The 18,874-nt window shown below is 40.1% G+C and overlaps 1 protein-coding gene across 1 annotated transcript in view; it reads right to left on the reverse strand.

The window, feature by feature from the left end:
• LOC127644756 (fibronectin type III domain-containing protein 3B-like) overlaps positions 1-18,874 on the reverse strand; it is a 270,087-nt gene extending 251,213 nt beyond the window's left edge. The window contains exon 1 of the mRNA XM_052128122.1: positions 18,756-18,874. The gene's annotated coding sequence lies outside the window, so the exon portion shown is untranslated. The remainder of the gene's footprint in view (positions 1-18,755) is intronic.

Here is an 18,874-nt window from a genome sequence, read left to right on the forward strand (position 1 = left end):
TGCCGGCAGCCATGACCGTCCAAGAGCCAGTGCCAGTAGCCATGACCGTCCAAGAGCCAGTGCCAGTAGCCATGACCGTCCAAGAGCCAGTGCCTGTAGCCTCGACCGTCCCTGAGCCAGCACCTGAAGCCTCGACCGTCCAAGGGCCAGCGCCAGTAGCCGTGACCGTCCAAGAGCCAGTGCCGGCAGCCATGACAGTCCAAGAGCCAGTGCCGGCAGCCATGACCGTCCAAGAGCCAGTGCCGGCAGCCATGACCGTCCAAGAGCCAGTGCCAGTAGCCATGACCGTCCAAGAGCCAGCACCCCCCGAGCTTTACAGAGCTCCGCCTTCCGAGCTTTCCAGAGCTCCGCCTTCCGGGCTTTCCAGAGCCCCACCTACCGAGTCTTCCAGGACTCCGCCTCTCAAGCCTTCTAGGGCTCCGCCCCTCAAGCCTCTCGAGCCTTCTAGGGCTTCGCCCCTCAAGCCTCTCGAGCTTTCCAGAGCTCCTCCTCTCGAGCTTTCTAGAGCTTCTCCTCCCGAGCTTTCCAGATCTCCGCCTCCCGAGCTTTCCAGAGCTCCGCCTCCCGAGCTTTCCAGAGCTCCGCCTTCCGAGCTTCCCGAGCTTTCCAGAGCTCCGCCTTCCGAGCATTCAAGCTTTCCAGAGCTCCGCCTCCGAGCTTTCAGAGCTCCACCTCCCGAGCTTCCAGAGCTCCGCCTTCCGAGCTTCCCGAGCTTTCCAGAGCTCCGCCTCCCGAGCTTTCCAGAGCTCCGCCTCCCGAGCTTTCCAGAGCTCCGCCCTCCGAGCCTCCTACAGCTCTGCCTCCAGAGACTCCCGAGCCTCCCTCGGCTCCGCCTCCTAGGCCTTCCTTGGCTCCGCCTCCTATGGCTCTACTCCCCGAGCCTCCTATGGCTCAGTCTCCAGAGCCTCCTATGGCTCTGCTCCCAGAGACTCCAGAACCTTCTAGAGCTCCGCCTCCCGAGCCTCCTACGGCTCTGCCTCTAAAGGCCCCTACGGCGCCACCTTCCTCGGCTCCACCTCCTGAGCCTCCCTCGGCTTCACCTCCAGAGCCTTCCAGGCCTCCGCCTCTGGAGTCTCCTACGGCACCACCTCCATCGGCCCCACCGCCAGAGCCTTCCAGGCCTCTGCCACTAGAGCCTCCTACGGCGCCACCTCCCTCAGCTCTGCCTCCTGAGCCTCCAGAGCCTCCCTCAGCTCCGCCTCCTGAGCTTCCAGAGCCTCCCTCAGCTCCGCCTCCTGAGCTTCCAGAGCCTCCCTCAGCTCCGCCTCCTGAGCCTCCAGAGCCTCCCTCAGCTCCGCCTCCTGAGCCTCCAGAGCCTCCCTCAGCTCCGCCTCCTGAGCCTCCAGAGCCTCCCTCAGCTCCGCCTCCTGAGCTTCCAGAGCCTCCTCAGCTCGCTCAGAGCCTCCTCAGCTCGCCTCCTGAGCTTCCAGAGCCTCCCTCAGCTCCGCCTCCTGAGCTTCCAGAGCCCTTCTCAGTTTCAGCCCCGGGACCTGTCCCTATCCTGAGGCTGCCTCCCAGGCCTCTTGGACCCATCCCTGTCCGATGGCCACCTCCCAGGCCCCCTGAACCGGTCCCTCTGTGCCCCCGGGACTGCCTAATTGGCCCCGTGTACTGTCTCCTTTCCCTTTGTGCCCCCGTGGACTGTTTAATTTCCCCTTGTTGCCCCCCTTGGACTTCCTGCCTGCCCTCTGTGCCCCCTTGGACTTCCTTCTGCCCCTCATTGCCCCCTGGACTGCCTGTCTGCCCCCGGTGCCTTCATTGTGTTTTTCTATGGTTTTTGTCTTGGGTTTTGTTTTTTGGTTTGGATCGTCTGGGATCCGATCCTTAGATGGGGGGCTATGTAACGTATGACCTTGTCCTGTTTTTCTGTTTCCCCTTTGTCTTCCATTTTGATACTTTCGTCACTCCATAGTTTTCACTTTTGAACCTTCTGTACCTCCATAGTCTTGTTAGCCATCGTGTTCATTGTTCATTGTTCTCACCTGTCCTCGTTAGTTTCTCATTGGTTTCTGTTCATCACCTTATCATGTTATTTTGAGTTCTGTTTGTTCATTGGTCCCTTCTTGTATTTATACCCTGCCTTTTCGTTCAGTCACTGTCGATCGTTGTTTGTTGTTATGAATGTTAGTTTATGTTGTAAGCCTGCTCTGTGTTTCCTGCCCTTGTGCTCTGTTCATGTTTATTTCCCCATCGCGGGTGTTCCTTTGTGTTTAATTAATAAATATACTGCGTTTGGATCCTCAACCTTGTCTCCCTCGTTGTCCCTGCTAACTCGTAACAACCGGTACTGCAGAAACACTGTTATTCTTTAAATTACACTATTCCCTATCTAGTCCAGATTACACATAGGTCTACATAGTGTATAATTAGGCTGACATACAACATGGTGAAAACAAAAAAGAACTTACAAACGTGGAGATACATTCACCAATTATTAGGTACAAAGTGCCTAATGTGGTCTTCTGCTGTTGTAGCTCATCCACCTCAAGGTTCGACATGTTGTGCATTCTGAGATGCTACTCTGCTCACTACAGATGTACAGAGTTGTTATCTGAGTTACTGTAGCCTTTCTATCAGCTCGAACCAGTCTGGGCTGCGTTTCCCAAAAGCATTGCAAGTTTAAGTTGATCGTAGAGACCATTTGTGCCATTAGTTTCTAAGAACAACTTAGGCTTTTGATGCTTTTGGTAAACAAAACCCTGGCCATTTTCCACAGACTGGATGTTTTTTTGTTTTTGGCACCATTCTCTTAACCCTCAGGGGTCTGAGGGTATTTTGGGCCCTGGAGAAGTTTTGGCATGCCTTGACATTTGTGCTTTGTTCAGTTGCTTAAAAACATAATTGATGGCTAAAGTCTGATTACACTGTATTCAGCACAAACTAGGCTACAATAATATGTGAGCAACATGTGTGTGTACATGTTTGTATTTTTGAGAATATAAAGTTTATGAATGGTTTTTGAACAAACAAAAATGAAATAAGTCACTGAAATAAGGTCATATAACACATACTAATCTTTTGTCCACAAGACTTTTGAGAACTGGATCTTCTAGCCTAGAGTTTTTGCTACAAAATGATGTGAAAACCATCCTGATCACTCATTCATACAAAACAATATAGTAATTGAACTTTTGTAAGACACTTTTAGTGTTGAAAGGTAATATGCGAGAAGGCGTGAATGATCATGAATATTCATTGTAATTCACACATGAGAGACAAAGACCCTCCCCTGGGCCTGTCAATGAGGGCTAGAGAATGAATGTGAGGAGACTTAATGATCCAAATCATGTTTTAAGTTAAAAGAAGTTATCTGACAAAATATTTTCTTTACATAAAGACTTAATTTTAGACCTACACTACCATTTAAAAGAAGTCTCTTCTGCTCACCAAGACTGCATTTATTTGATCCAAAATACAGTAAAAACACTGATATTCTGAACTGTTTTTACAATTTAAAAGAACCGTTTTCTATTTGAATATATTGTAAAATGCAATTTGTACACAAATAAAAGTAGACCCTTTATAGTCTCTAATGATGTCTTACACTTATCTGTATACCCAAAAATGATGGAGTATTTTAAGTTGTTTCTGCTGTAATGACGAAAATATCCAGCAGGACGCGCTGGCGCATCTGTCGACCCCAGAGGGTTAAAACCCTAGAGACTGTTGTACATGAAAATCCCAGGAGATCAGCAGTTAATGAAATACTCAAACCAGCCCATCTGGCACCAACAATCATTCACGGTCAAAATCACTGAAAACACATTTGTTCTGATGGTTGATGTGAACATTAACTGAAGCTCCCGAACCATATCTGCAGTATTTTATGCATTGCTCTGCTGCCACATTGTTGGCTGATTAGATAACCGCCTGAATAAGAAATATATTTTTAAATATTTGTATTTTTAATATTATATTCAACATTCTCAGATAACAATTTTGTATTCTGGAGTATAGTTTCTAACGTAAATGTACACTGTTTCAATCGAGTTTTAGATATTTATGTTGGAAAACAAGCCAAAACAAAAACAAATCAAAAATGTATTTTGTTGCAGTGTATAATGGGGCAAAGACTACCCTCTCTCACCTTTCTGTTCACTTCAATCCATCTTTAACTCACTAAAAAAACAAACTCTCTCTTATTAATAAAGCTGCATATTGCCAATTTTCTTCAGAATAAGAAATGCACAGTGACATATATTATGATTCAATAAGTCGCGAGCCATCATGTTATAATCTAGCTGCATTAAATGTGTGCGCTCGAGGGATGAGCTTCCACGCGACAGAGTGTGTATCAGCCGGGTGCAGTTTCAATCTCTCACCCTCAGATCGGGACATTCGAGCAACTCATAGAAGAGGCGCTGACTGCACAGAGAAATTACAGTTCCGGAGTTTGTAGTTATTTACATGATCTGCTTCTGTATTTTTTTAACTTTAATAAAGCTACAACGCATGAAATATAACTGCATAAAAGATGTAATGTCGGGGTGTTTCCTTTAAAGAGCTCCGGCTCCACTTATTGCACAATGAGAGTGCTTCTGTATTTACTTATTTGGTATTTTTGTATAATTTCCTCATACTTTGCCATCTCCATCACCTGAAGCTGTCTCCTCAGTCAGGCGCGAACTGCAGTGTTGCTCTCACGTGTAATCAGGAGAGTTTTATATGAACACGTTACGTTAAATGAGATCACACGACAAATCGACAAGCAAAAAATCTGTCAAAAATGTTTTTTTGGTTGACGTTTTTTGCCAAACTTGCCATATAAAAAACCAAGCTAAAGAAACAAGAGCGGGAAATGTTACTCTAAGACCTTGTTTACTCCTGGTACTATGATACGTGAAATGGGACGTCGCTAATGACAGATGTAAACTGGGTTTATAATGTTTTCAAATTTGTTAATTTAAACCTCATTAGGAGTTGTTCTGTGCATAACCACACGCAGAGTGCAGAGGATGATTGACATGTTTTTAAAATAAGTACAAATTCTGTTTGAAATGTCACAATTGTGCTTGAATTAAACTTCAAGATTATCTTAATATAGCAGGTGTAATGGGGCTAAAAATGAACATATGATCTTGAGGTCAATAAGAAACCATTGGGCAGATACTTATAAGCAAAAGCTACTGAGGTAAATGATGCAAGAGCCTTGAAAGACAGGAACTCTGTAGAGATATATTAATATAAAAGGACTGAAAAGAAATGAAACAGTGAGCCTATCTTTCAGCAGCAATGAGAGCAAAGCAGTCTGACATTGCCAGAGAGAGAGAGAGAGAGAGAGAGCTCATCCAACCATCGAGAGAGAGAGCTCATCCAACCATCTGGATGTGGACTAGGCACGGGTCCATGAGGCAGTAAAAGTCCCTGACCGATGTGCAACTGCCACGTAGCTGTTAATGCAGGAGGATAGATTGGAGGGAAGAGGCTGTCTTACTCCTACAGATACACTTTCCCACAGAGCAGCACAAGCACCACTGCCTGTCTGCAAACACAATCCTATTGCACATCAATAACACTTAGAGAGTTTTTATGTAACATGACACAAGCTACTGTACTGACAAATTCAGAAGTTCTTAATAGTAGTTAGAATGTAATCATGGTGGTAAACAAACATTGTTCTGAAAAATATCCTCTCTGAGAAAGTTGTTCTGCAAGAATTTGTTTGAAGAATTCTGAAGTTTGAAAGATACTTTAAGTGTGTGTTCACACTTGGCAGGTTTGGTTCAATTAATATGTACTCTGGTGTGATTGCGCTGTTAGTGAAGGCTGTCACTCGAACCTTGGTGCGCACCAAACAAGCAAACCAAGAACGCCTGAAAAGTGGGTTTCCAAACGAACTCTGGTACGGTTCGATTGATATATGAACGCAACATGGACCAAAGACATCTAAACGGACCAAAAGCAGGAATTAATTTGCCTAATACTGAACTCAAGCATATTTGGTTCTTCTCATCATAGGAGCCATGTTGCCCATTAAAGTTCGGTACTGGCGTCAGAACCGGCCATCTGCTGTCCTTGCAGCATATCTTCGTTTGTGTGTACATCGGAGGAATTTCTGGCGTTGTTTTGACACCTTTACACATTTTATTATCTCTTCGTTTGTTCTTAGCTGGTAAAGATAACACCATATATACATATATACATCCAAAGATCGCATTTAGCCCCGCAGCCAGCATTGTTTTGGATGTTCAGTAAGTTTTGTCAAAAATATACGTCATAAAAGGGGTCCAATCTGGTCGTGATTTTCCCTGATGCCTTTAGTTTTTATCATTAGGTTCAGTGTTAAAAATGCCAGTGTGAACGATAAACGAACCAGGACTAAATGTATCATTTTCATTTTTGGTCCGGACCAAGAGGACCAAGAGAACCGAACTAGAAATGTGAACACCCTTAGTGGCTCTTGTAGTGGCACCGTCTATACTTCTTGGTTACTCAGTCCATCCACAAACAGGAAAAAACAGTAATGTCTAAAATATCTGCACCTAACTACTAAGAGTGTAAAAAGCTAGGTCACCGCACAGCTCCCAACCCTCCTGAGCTTTTTATTTTTTGGCATGATGAACTTGTGTTTAGACCAAGCTAGAGGAAGCAGTCTAACTCCCACAAACACATGAAAATGACTCACTCCATACCCATGACTGTGCTTTGAGATTCTTCATTTTTTTCCTTTTTTTTTTTTATAGATGGAGAGCATTGCATAAATCTAGGACACAGAGAAGTGCTTTTACCAAGATTGGAATTTCTTAAATTATATTTCTTTAAATGTAAATTTTATGTTAAAATAGTTCCTCCTATCCAATCTTAATATACAGAGACCAGGGACTAAAAAATATGTGAATTTTTTTTTTTCCATTTGGGTTCATTCTGAGCAGAAACTGTATTTTTTCGTAACTGGTTAAAAGAATGGTTATTAACGTTATTTTTAAATTGAAAATACTCTGTGCTAAGGGTAGGTGATATACCAGACTTGCCTTAACCCAAAATAAGTGAAAATAAGCTATTTTTCTTTCCCCCATGTGGGGGAATTATCACCAATAAGAAGCATAGTATGCAGTAGGGCTTCAGGTGATGTATATTGCAAATTATGAAGGAATTAGAGAGTCTTTAAGATGAGAGTCTTTAAAGGAAACACCCCTTGTGTAAACTGCATTTACATCTTTAATGCAGTTATATTTCATGCATTTTTATAGCTTTATTAAAGTTCAAATAATACGGAAGCAGATTATGTAAATAACTACAAACTCCGATACTGGCATTTTTCTGTGCGGTCAGTGCCTCTTCTATGAGTTGCGCGAATGTCACGATCTAAACATCGTTTAGACTACACCTCATATTATGTGGGCAATTGTTATTAATTATTTTATTTTAATTATTTGTTTTAATTTCAGATCTGATTCTTGGTCAGAACCCAGCAGCATCAAATCTGTATTAATCCATCATATCTAACAATAATTCAGAGAAGACTTGAAAACAACTGAGAAATGTATTTTTTACCTAAATTTTCCTTGCATCTGGATTAATCATGCATGTATATTTAGTAATTTTATATAGTTAACAAAACGTTCTCCAAGATGTCAGGGAAGGCTATATCCACAACAACGTGCATAAAGACAAAGAAATGTTTGATACAGCAGTTTCCTTCAGATTTCAACCACATGATTATCAAGTTCAACTAAATAGAGTGAAGCACCAGTTTATTGTGATTAACCACTTGGTTTTTGGTTCTATAAAAACAATTATCGGAATGAAATCAACCAGTTATAAACCATTTACCAGCATTTAAAAATAACGTTTTCACTCAGGAACAATTGAAAGGGCCTTTGTTCCCGTTTCGGTTACGTTCTCCAAAAAAATCGTTTTCGGTTTCTGTTCCTTTCTGTTCCTGTTCCGGTTTCTACTCGAAATGTTGCATTGTGCTTATATTAAATTTCAGCAGCAACAGGGAGAAATAGATTGCTGTTTTTTTGTGCTTTCTTTGAGTTTTTTCTGACTTTGTTGTGCTTTAATGTCATTGAGTAACTCACTGACATAGTAATTGATGCATGTCATCATGAAACAGAGACCCTTCCATCCAACCCGATCACAAGTGGTCACAAGAGATCTGACCACATGTGATCAGATCACCTGAGACGAACGCATCTTAATACCAGATATAAAAGGTGATTTTCAGTGCAGAAGTGGTCATTTTCAGTCCAAATTTGTATGGACATTTTAGGGTGCTGGAATGTTGAACGAGTCAGCACTTTGGTAGGGCTAAATCTTATCCCCAAACCAAAATTCAGGACTCCCTCAACCGCCAGCTGAATTGGGTATGATTAATTCAGTGCTGAGGAAGATACAGGGAATGGGGTACAGGGGTGTGGGTGCTGGAACTGGGGGGGGTGACAGATTTTGCTCATTTGTTCCACATGGCTGAGCTCTCTCAAAGAGGGCAGCTCAGTTTAAACAAACATAACCACTTCCTCCTCAATGCACACAAAGCCTTTAAACAGAACCTCGTCCATCGCTCCTCACCGGGTCATTTGGGGGAAAGAAAAGCAAGCCGCCAAAACACAAGCAGACCTGTGTGGCTTATCGTCTGCAGACACCCTTAAACGGAAAGGCTTAAATGTGTTTCTGCCCCTCAACTCCATCTCACACACAACACTGTTACAATGTCTGCAGGCAGCATCTATACATTGTACATTAATTTTACTGAAGCCTAAACAACTGTAAGTCACTGAGAGAAGGGTATTGCCAACAGTTAAGTTAGTTTGATCATTCAAAACATTCGTTAGTATGAGGAAAATCCATGATAAATAGTGCATTTTAAACAAAAGGGCTGGGTATTGCCTAATATAAGATGTGACACAATTCAATAAATCACAATGCAACACAATATCACAACTGGATTGCAATTGAAACTGTGGAATACCAGTTTGTCCAGTATGACACCTTATAGAAGAGGCTTTCACCTCACTGAAAATGCCAGTTTCAACGTTTGCACTTATTTAGACAACCGGCTTCCTCTTCAATTGATCCTTAGGAAATTATATAAATGTGCACATAAGTATAAAAAATACATATACTTTAAATGTAAGGATGTAAAGTATTAACATTGTGAAAAAAAACTATTGTGATACATCAACTGATCAGTGAGTCAGTTTACATGCACAATCTTACACCCGATCTTGTGCTTAATAAACTGACATCCTTTGTGGTCATGTAAATATCTTAAATGAATTTCCTTTATCTGGGTTATGTCATTAACAGTTTAAGCATAACCCAGTTGGCACACACAGATTTTGCCCATTCCTTTGATTTTGATTTGCATGTAAACAGCTCTACAGGCATTTTTACTGGCTTATCCAACTGTTTACATTTTGACAGAATAAACAGAATAACCCCATATAAATGCGGCTTTTTTGCGTTGTCTGATTTTTTAATAAGCTGATTATTGGTAGTTATCAGCATATTGGTGTGCATATAAAAACAAGCTTACTGTATCAGCAGAGCACTATTAACCCTCTGGGGTCGGCGGACGTGCCGGTGCGTCCTGCTGGTTTTTTCGTCATTACAGCGGAATCAACATAAAATACTCCGTCATTTTGGGGTATACAGATAAGTGTAAGACATCATTAGAGACTATAAAGGGTCTACTTTTATTTGTGTACACTCACAATAACAACAAAACCTTGTGCTTTTGTAAAATAAAGAAAATGAAAAGGGTGAGCTTACAGCAGTATCTATGTTCACAAGCATACTGTATATCTGAAACAAGTCACAAAAATGAAACTGAATCTGAATCTCCATGAATACTTATCACACAAACATGAAACATATGTCTAAAGACCGATTAAAATGTCTACTTTTAAATAAAACAATTCAAATTAAAACAGATATTCTCCTGCAATGTAATCTGTATGAAGCAAAGCAATGTACAGTTTGCCCTGGCTCAGCTAATTATCCCTAATGTGATCACACCCACAGGCAGAGGGCGATATTCATATGGTAATGTGCTGAGTTGATAAATGCAAATGTAAACGCCCCCGACTGTGCCTTAAAAACCATCTAGTTCATTCACTTTTCTGCACGTTTGAAAGATCGCAAGATACACAGGCGAGGAAGCTCCTGGATAGTGGAGAGTTCATATTTTCCTCAGAAGAAGAGCGGGATTCCAATGAACGTTTGTATTTTGAAGTGAGACTTGATCCAGCTGAGGATACAATTTCGGACGAGTAAGTCATTTAGTTTTCATTAGTTGACATGCTATTTTATATAAACATGTACATATTTTACTAGTGGGACTGTTTCCAGAATTGCCAGCCAGGAATCAGCGTATTGAAATTTGTCCTAATAAGCAAGTTTTAGTTATATTTAAATGCTGTTTTGGCTAAAGCAGGTATTTAAATTGTATGCTGTATGATATAAATATGATATGTAATATGATATAAAAATAATATGAATGCTTAGATTATATTTGATCTAGTGTTTATGCAGCATAATTTTCATCAACAAAGCTTGTGCTTGCAAATATTTGTTCAGGTTAAATGCACTTTAAATATTCCCATATTAGAAAATCAGCATCTTATAATGATTTCTGAAGGATCATGTGACACTGAAGTCTGCAGAAATGATGCTGAAAATTCAGCTTTGATCACAAATTGCATTTTACAATATATTCAAACAGAAAACTGTTCTTTTAAATTGTAAAAAGAGTTCACAATATCAATGTTTTTACTGTATTTTGGATCAAATAAATGCAGTCTTGGTGAGCAGAAGAGACTTCTTTTAAATGGTAGTGTAGGTCTAAAATTAAGTCTTTAAGTAAAGAACATGTATAGTGATATTACTTCTTTTAACTTAAAACTTGATTTTGATCATTAAGTCTTTCTGTCACATTCCTCATTGATAGGCCAATGGGAGGGGTCTTTTGTCTCCTCAGGTGTGAATCAATATTCATTATAGTTCGTGCCTCCTCGCATATGACCTTTCTAACACTAAAAGTGTCTTACAAAAGTTCAATTACTATATTGTTTTGTATGAATGAGTGATCAGGATGGTTTTCACATCATTTTGTAGCAAAAACTCTAGGCTACAAGATCCAGTTCACAAAAGGCTTGTGGACAAATGTTTAGTATGTGTTAAATGGCCTTATTTCAATGACTTACATTTTGTTTTTTCAAAAACCATGCATAAACTTTATTTTCTCAAAAATACAAACATGTACATACACATGTTGCTCACATATTATTGTAGCCTAGTTTGTGCTGAATAGTGTTATCAGACTTTAGCCATTAATGTGTTTTTAAGCAACTGAAAAAAGCACAAATGTCAAGGCATGTCAAAACTTCTCCAGGGCCCAAAACAGCCTCAGACCCCAGAGGGTTAAACAAGCAATGAAGTGTCAAGTAAAAAACAATAAAGGTGTGAATCTTCACTGGCCTCACGATTCGATTATGATTCAAAGGGTAATGATTCGATTATAAAACGATTCTCGATGCAAAAAAATTATTAAATGAAAACATCACCAACATCTCCCATACAACTGCATCGTCATTTATTTTCTTCTGTTTCCCCCGTTGTGTGCAAATCAGTGCAATTATGGGTGCGAGCTCATCTTTCATGATGTTTGTTGGCTTCTTATCCCAAATAAAATCTCCCGTTGCTATTTGCGTGGGTTTGTGAAAGAATTTCGGGATCGTAGTTTCATTCGGGCACAAATGGTCATGTGTTTGCTATAGCTAGTCTGCAAACAGTTGTGTTTGTGCACTTGAATTTAGTGTATGCACTTAACTCACATCTTTGTTTCCACATCTGTCTTTGGCTACTGCTCTGCCGTGATTTAAACTGAACTTAGAATCGATTCTGATTATTTTGAGAATCGATTCAGAATCGCTTGTATATGAATCGCGATGCATCGCTGAAATAATGTTTTCCAACAGCTCTAAAACCCAAGCACAATATGACTATGAGTGCAAGAAATTTTCCCAAAAGCAACTAAAAAAGGAATTGAAAAAAACTATTACATTTGATTGCTTTGGAGCAGCCTTTTCACCCCATGTTGACTCTTGAATCCTCTAGAAAGCTAATATTCAACATTGACACATTCCTTTAGTGCCACCTGGGATGCCACTGCCCTCACAGCAATGGTTGCCATTCCCATGACCTTTGTGTTTACTTTATTTTGGTAACTTCACACATCCAAAACATGGCTATCAAACAAAGAGAGATCAGCAGTACTAATCCAAAAAAATTATATGTATTAGCTGGAAAAATTCACTAGGCATTCACCAGGCTAAAACAGATCTCACCAGCAAGAATGGATAGCCCCCTTCACCCCTCCTCACTCCCAGAGGTCAAAGGGTGAAATTCCTAATCTTCCTTCAGGCCTCCATATTTCACACAGTCTAAGGGGAGTGCTTGTAGGGGGATGGGTTAAAAAGACCTGCTGAGATGGAGGGATTATGTGAAAACAGAAAGACTTGGACAACAAGAGAAGCTACAAATATAGGCTCAGTGGCACTTTTGACAAGTGTTTGCATAGGGGAGGATCAGGCAGTGCATATGTGCACCTTAAGTGGGCACTTTATGGCTTACAACCAGCTCAGGTGGAGTTAGCAAGGTTCAAGAGCAAATAAATGCACCAAAATAAATGCAGCCAGGCTCTCTCAACTCTCTCATTGTACATGCATGCGTGCTTCCAAGGGCTAAAATTGTCCTCAGCTCCAGTCAAATAAAAGCGTCATTAATGAGCTGCTGCCGCATCTGAAGTTTCCATCGCCTGGCTAACAACAGCTATCTCTGCACTCTGAATGCTAATGCAAGCACGAACATATAGCAGCAACCACCTGGCCAAACACAGAATGTTTTTCCGCTCTGTTTTATCTAACGTGCAGGCCTGGCTATTTGAATAATGCATTGGCATAACCGAGTAGATGCATGTCAGAAATCAGAGGGAGACGGAGTAGGACCATCACAGAGTCCCATACCTTCTCCATTAAATGAAAAGCAAGAGATGTAAAACAAAGCTGTTTAAAGTTCCCAATAAATCAAATTTGGAGTTCTGATGCTTTTAGTCCAGGTCTGTTAGCTAGCTGGTGTACTCCTAAAGGTTAATCCATAGCAAATATATGCATAAAAATGTAAGTTTCTCTCTTCACACTAAACAGATTTTAACCTAATCAAAGATTCTCTAGAATGAGAATGTCCCTGTCCCTCATATTACCTGACTAGCAAATAGCAAATTATGGTCCACGGCTGTGATGTAACTGAATGCTATTGACTATTTTTTAAAAAGGGACCATTCCTTTGAAATGATTCCAACATGAAAACAGGAAATAAAACTGTTTGTCAATCAATTTCAAGGGATTTGTTGTGGTATCCTGTAAAAGCTTCTTTAACGCTTGTCACTTGTAATGTTCAGTCAGGACTTAAATTGGCCAGCAAAGGTCCGGCACCTTTGTTGTTTGTCAGTCTATTATATTTCTTTTATGCTCGGACACCATATTTGTTTGACACATTTCATACATTCCGGCTTCATTTCCGGAGTATTGCTCAGAAACTTTTCAAGTTCATTAGGCCTATGCTTCGCTCTAGTCTGCTCCGCATGCTGGTAGAGGCTATTCAAGAGTGGCGCGAGGCCAAGCTCCCCCGCATACAGACGTGCATTCCGCTGCTATATTGTTCTGTGGTCCGATCTTGAAATATAGAAATTGCGAAATACTGTATCAGCTGCTCACCCATTTCTGAGATCAATATGCAGTAGCAATTTTGCTTAGATTATTTCAAAGCTGTATTCCCGTGAAGAATGTGCATTTAGCCTACTTTTAAGTTGTAAAAAAATGGGATGAGCCAAGATGAGGACTTACTTCAGGCAAGAGGATAAACTTGTTCCATCTGTCATTTGATCTTTATAAAATACATCTGATATCAATATAAAAAAATTAAAAATTTCACAGTTAAGTTAAATAATGACTGACAAATTATATAACAGAATCCCAGTAAAGAGATTCATCTGAGAGAAGAAAAAGAAATCTATGAAATACCATACAGGCCTATGAATATACATATTTAGACACTCATATTTTGAATTGAATGGCTGTTGTAACAGCTCCCCACCTCACTTCATCTCAATTTAACCCCTGCATTCAAGACTAAATATTTTAATAAATTGTATCTACTACCAACTGTATATGTTCACACTCCATACAAAACCTTACAGATTAATAAATGTTAAGATTATTATTGTTTTCTACACAGATGCCAGTAGGCTACTCATATTCATAATTATTTTAGCAACTTAAATTAGGCTACAGCACCAAGCAAAAAATTATCCTGGATCATTTCGAGTTTGATTGGATGTTTAGGCTATTAATATAAATGTGAATGGATGCAAGGAATGGAATGTTACAAATGCGGATACACTTGTTTCAATGTTACTACTATAATCGAATAAATATGTATTAATGTATGAATTGCACTACGTTATTTTATATTTGTTTAAAAAATTATAATTCTTTCAGAAATTGACAACCCACATGGTGACTCAAGTGATTTATGTTTTAAGATGAATTTGGCCACAGTCACTGATCTAGAGTCAGCTTTCCCTTCACGCTAGTAATTGAAGTTTGTATGTGAGGTGGGGAAACTGATCCTATACAGTTTACTGGTGCAGCTACGAGCAGTGTTATCTCGGAGTGGCAATAGTAATTTCCGATCAATAGGCCTACCTAATAAGCATTAATACAAACATCATGCCTGTGGCCAGGGGAAGGCTAAGCCTTGCCCAGCCTTACACATGATCCGCCTATGCCAGAGAAAGTACTCTTGTGCCAGAATGCAGATTTTAGCTCCTCTCAATGGCACAAAACTTGGCCGTGATTTGCTGATTCAAGACGAGCAGCAGGACACTGATTCATGGACCAGCTGATGCCCACATCATCACTGCATGCATATTTCCCAAGCCTTCATTTTAAAGTACAGATACAACTTGTTCTGTCTTGCTTAACAGTCTGTTTGGAGAAATGTTGGCCTTCACTGTTTTTTCCTAATGATGTCAAGGGAGAACAGCGGACTTGAGGGTTAATAGATAAGAGTGCAGAGCAAGGCTCATGTGACTTGGCTGATGTTGCTGTCTTCACAAAGATGAGAATTTGTTGGGCACATCCCCTTCACTTTTTCACAAGCATCATATTTTTCCTATACAAAATTGCACATAGAGGCCATTGAACTGACAAGCTGTTTGATCGCATATTGTGAAAATAAAAGCAATAAGGGCACAAGAGGTGATTCAAAATTACTGTAACATCATATTGCTTTTATCCAATGGTGGTAACATTGGTATCTTTTGTACAATAAAGCTAAGCTTCTATGTAATAAAGTCACAATTTTTACTATTAGGAATCAGACTAAAGACTTTTCCAGCCAAATTATATAGTTTATTAGCCTAGAAGACGGCAAAGTTTACTTCAGTTTTCTGCCTGCTAGTATGTCTTGTGCACAGTTTTTCATTATCCACAGAGTAGACGGCCAGTCCACAAGCAACCTAATTTTTCTAGATATGCTAACAGTCTGCATCTTTACAAGTCAGTGTGCACATCCATATGGGCTTGTGGTAACAATAGAATACTTTGAAAGGCTGAGTGCTCAACCGTGCACATGGAAAAACTTAAGGATAACATAGCCTTAGGCCACATCCACATTAATTAGAGATTGTTTTTTAATGACGGATACAATACACTTTTTGTGTGCATTTCAGTGTCCAACAACTGATATGCATGGCACATTTTTTATTCTTGTTTTATTTCTGCTATAAGGCACAATAACAACTTAATAACTTATCACTATCCACCGAAGGTGAGTAGCCTACTTAACAAAATGAATAATGCGCACAGTCAACAAAGAATTAATCAAGTACTTTAATTTGCAATATACACTTGTTCAAAGCCCATCACTCAATTAATATTTCAAAAGTCTTTTGTGTCTACCTTTATAGGTAAACTAATACTAAAGAACCGATAACCGATTAGGCTTAATGAAAAAGAGTTAATTGGTTAAAAATATTGGTAAAACCAATTATTGGTCTCTCTAACACTAATATGTTTTTGTTTGAAAACTCATTTATTTTGCTACATTTACACCTCGCATCCACAATGGAACTGCTTTTTTCTCAATGAAGAAAGAAAGTGAAAATGGATGTTTTAAACATAAACAGATTAGTGTGGATGTGAGCTTAAGTGAAGGCTGTTTACCGTTGCCAAGGCATTATAGCAGAGCAGCAGCTAGAGGAATACATCATGCATGTCATACTTGTGATAAAAATACCATTTTACAAATTCTGCATACCTAAAATGACCTAGTCCTAAAATGACTATGGTGGGTGCAAAAATGTGAAAGTTGTTTGAGCAGGGCAAAGGTCAGGGGAAAGAAATCAGGAAACATCACCAAGAAGGTGGACTCTCTGCTGCAATTAGGAACAATCACAACAGATTTTATCATGCTGCACTGCGTAACATCGGCAGACATCAGAGCAGAGAGCTGCTCCCATGCTTATGCTTATGGGGGGAGGGGTCGGAGTGATGTGTAGTGTTTGATTAGCCCCTGGGGAAACAGATCTACAGCTCACCAGGTACAGACACGTGACCTCAAAGGAAGACCACATTCCTTCAGCTATGCCCAATCAGGAAGTTAACCTCCAGGAGGACAAGCCATACCAACTCCCACTGCACAGTAACCTAATGAACAATGGCTGCCGACACTATCAGAAATTGGCCACAAAAAAAAAAACACACAGCCACTTTTTTGAAAGTGTTTCAAAATTTACATTACACTGGGCAGATATGATTACGAGAGTATGTGCCCTTCCCTGTGTACCTAAAGATTTGTGTCAAGATTCTTGTATCAACAGTGTGAAGATAAAAATGAGCTAAGAGGATACTTTCATACTATTGTCCAATAAATGCAATTAATTTTATTCAGGCCGAGGGCATCAGTTATTACATGAGATATGACTTTAAAGGAAGAGTTCCCCCAAAAAATTCTCTAATCATTTACTCACCCTCATGCCATCCCATATGTGTATGACTTTCTCCTGCAGACCACAAAGATTTTATAAATCTCCACTTTCACTTCCACATTCTTCTTCTTTTGTTTTTTAGTGATTCACATTCTTTGTGCATATCACCACCTACTGGTCAGGGCTATTCAATATATATCCATATATAACTCCATATATATGTGGAGATTTATAGTAGAAAAAGGATTTAAGCATTGAACCGTTTCTCACCCACACCTATAATATAGCTTCTGAAGGCATGGATTAAACCACTGGAGTCGTATGGATAACTTTTAAGCTGCCTTTATGTGCTTTTGGAGCTTTAAAGTTATGTCCACCATTCACTTGCATTGTGAGGACCTACAGAGCTGAGATATTCTTATAAAATCGTTGTGTTCTGCAGAAGAAAGAAAGTCATACACATCTGGATGGCATGAGGGTTTGTAAATGAGAGAATTAAAATTTTTGGGAGAACTATCCCTTTAAACTACAGCTCTTCAGCTATTTTCTATATGTTTCCTAACGAGTAGTTTTGAAGTTTGTGGAGGTAGTCATCTGATAGAGAGATGAAGAATGTGTTATCTTCCTGCAGACAATATTTGTAACAGACATATCATTGAGTTCATCATGACTGAGTGCAATAATTTACTTAAAAACTCTCAGCTGGACAATGCAAACTTGACGTCATTTATTTCAGATCGTATTTCTTCTCTCGCACTACGTACTGTTTTCTCTCCGATAAGCCCTCTAGATCCAGGCAGCTGGATCTAGACACAGGATACAAACTATTTTGAAGCTTCATATAAATCACCAGCAAAATCCTAGAAATTAAAAGCGAGCTTTTAAAGTCCATTAGCCTAATTATTGCGTGCAAAAGTATAACTTTCTGACGTAAATAACTTTCTGATGAAAATAATAAAAAGCATCAATAAGACGTAAAACGGAAAAAAGATAAATAAGCTGGTCGAGGTATTCTCTGCACAATATAGGACAACATCCAAGTAAAATGTTCCTCCATCAACAGACAGAGAAGTACGTGGAGATTTTGAAGAAAAGGCTGTCTGGAATACTAGGGCATGATGGAGTTGACCACCTTCACTTCATCCATCACATCACGGGTGTGCAAATACATCTTTGCCCAAATAGTTCCAGCTACAAAAAAAGCATGTACATGCAAGCGAGAACTCCCAACATCATATTAGCCACGAAAGATACCTGGAGATGTGAAGTTCAGCATCCCCAACATATCTCGCATTAACATTTAAACCTCACAAATATAAGAACGAAATACTTTTCCATGAAGCTGACTTTTAGCGGGTTCTTTAGCGAGTACACACCCGTTAAATAAAACATTCCGCGATTTAAGCGTTTCCCAAAGTTCACAAGTTTCCCTCAACAACAGCTTGCGTCAAATTATATAATTTCTCGTAAATGGCGCGAGCGCTTACAAAGTTACAAAGTTCTGAGCATTTTCAGACAACTAACGGTTTATACCCACATAAATAACGTCAAAGCTTCTGTTTTACCGCGAATTTTTTTTCTCTCCTCCTGGTTGGCCAACTAACCTAGACTCCCGGCGTCACCGCCATCCAGACACAAAAATGCACCAACTTTCCGTTATAATAGTCATATATTCCCCGAGACGCATTTGATTGGGAAAAATGCAGACGAACTGTGGTCAAAGATGGAGATAGTTAGAGATAAGTCAAACTCTGCTCACCTCGCTGCAATAAAATGATCTTCAAAGAAACTCCAGCGCTCCACTTTCACCCCAGACACAACTTTGGCAATCCACAGCTCTAGTCTGCCTTCCACCGCGCAGTCAGTAGGACACTCCGC

Source organism: Xyrauchen texanus, chromosome 6 (assembly GCF_025860055.1).
Source record: "Xyrauchen texanus isolate HMW12.3.18 chromosome 6, RBS_HiC_50CHRs, whole genome shotgun sequence".
Classification (NCBI taxonomy): Eukaryota; Metazoa; Chordata; class Actinopteri; order Cypriniformes; family Catostomidae; genus Xyrauchen; species Xyrauchen texanus.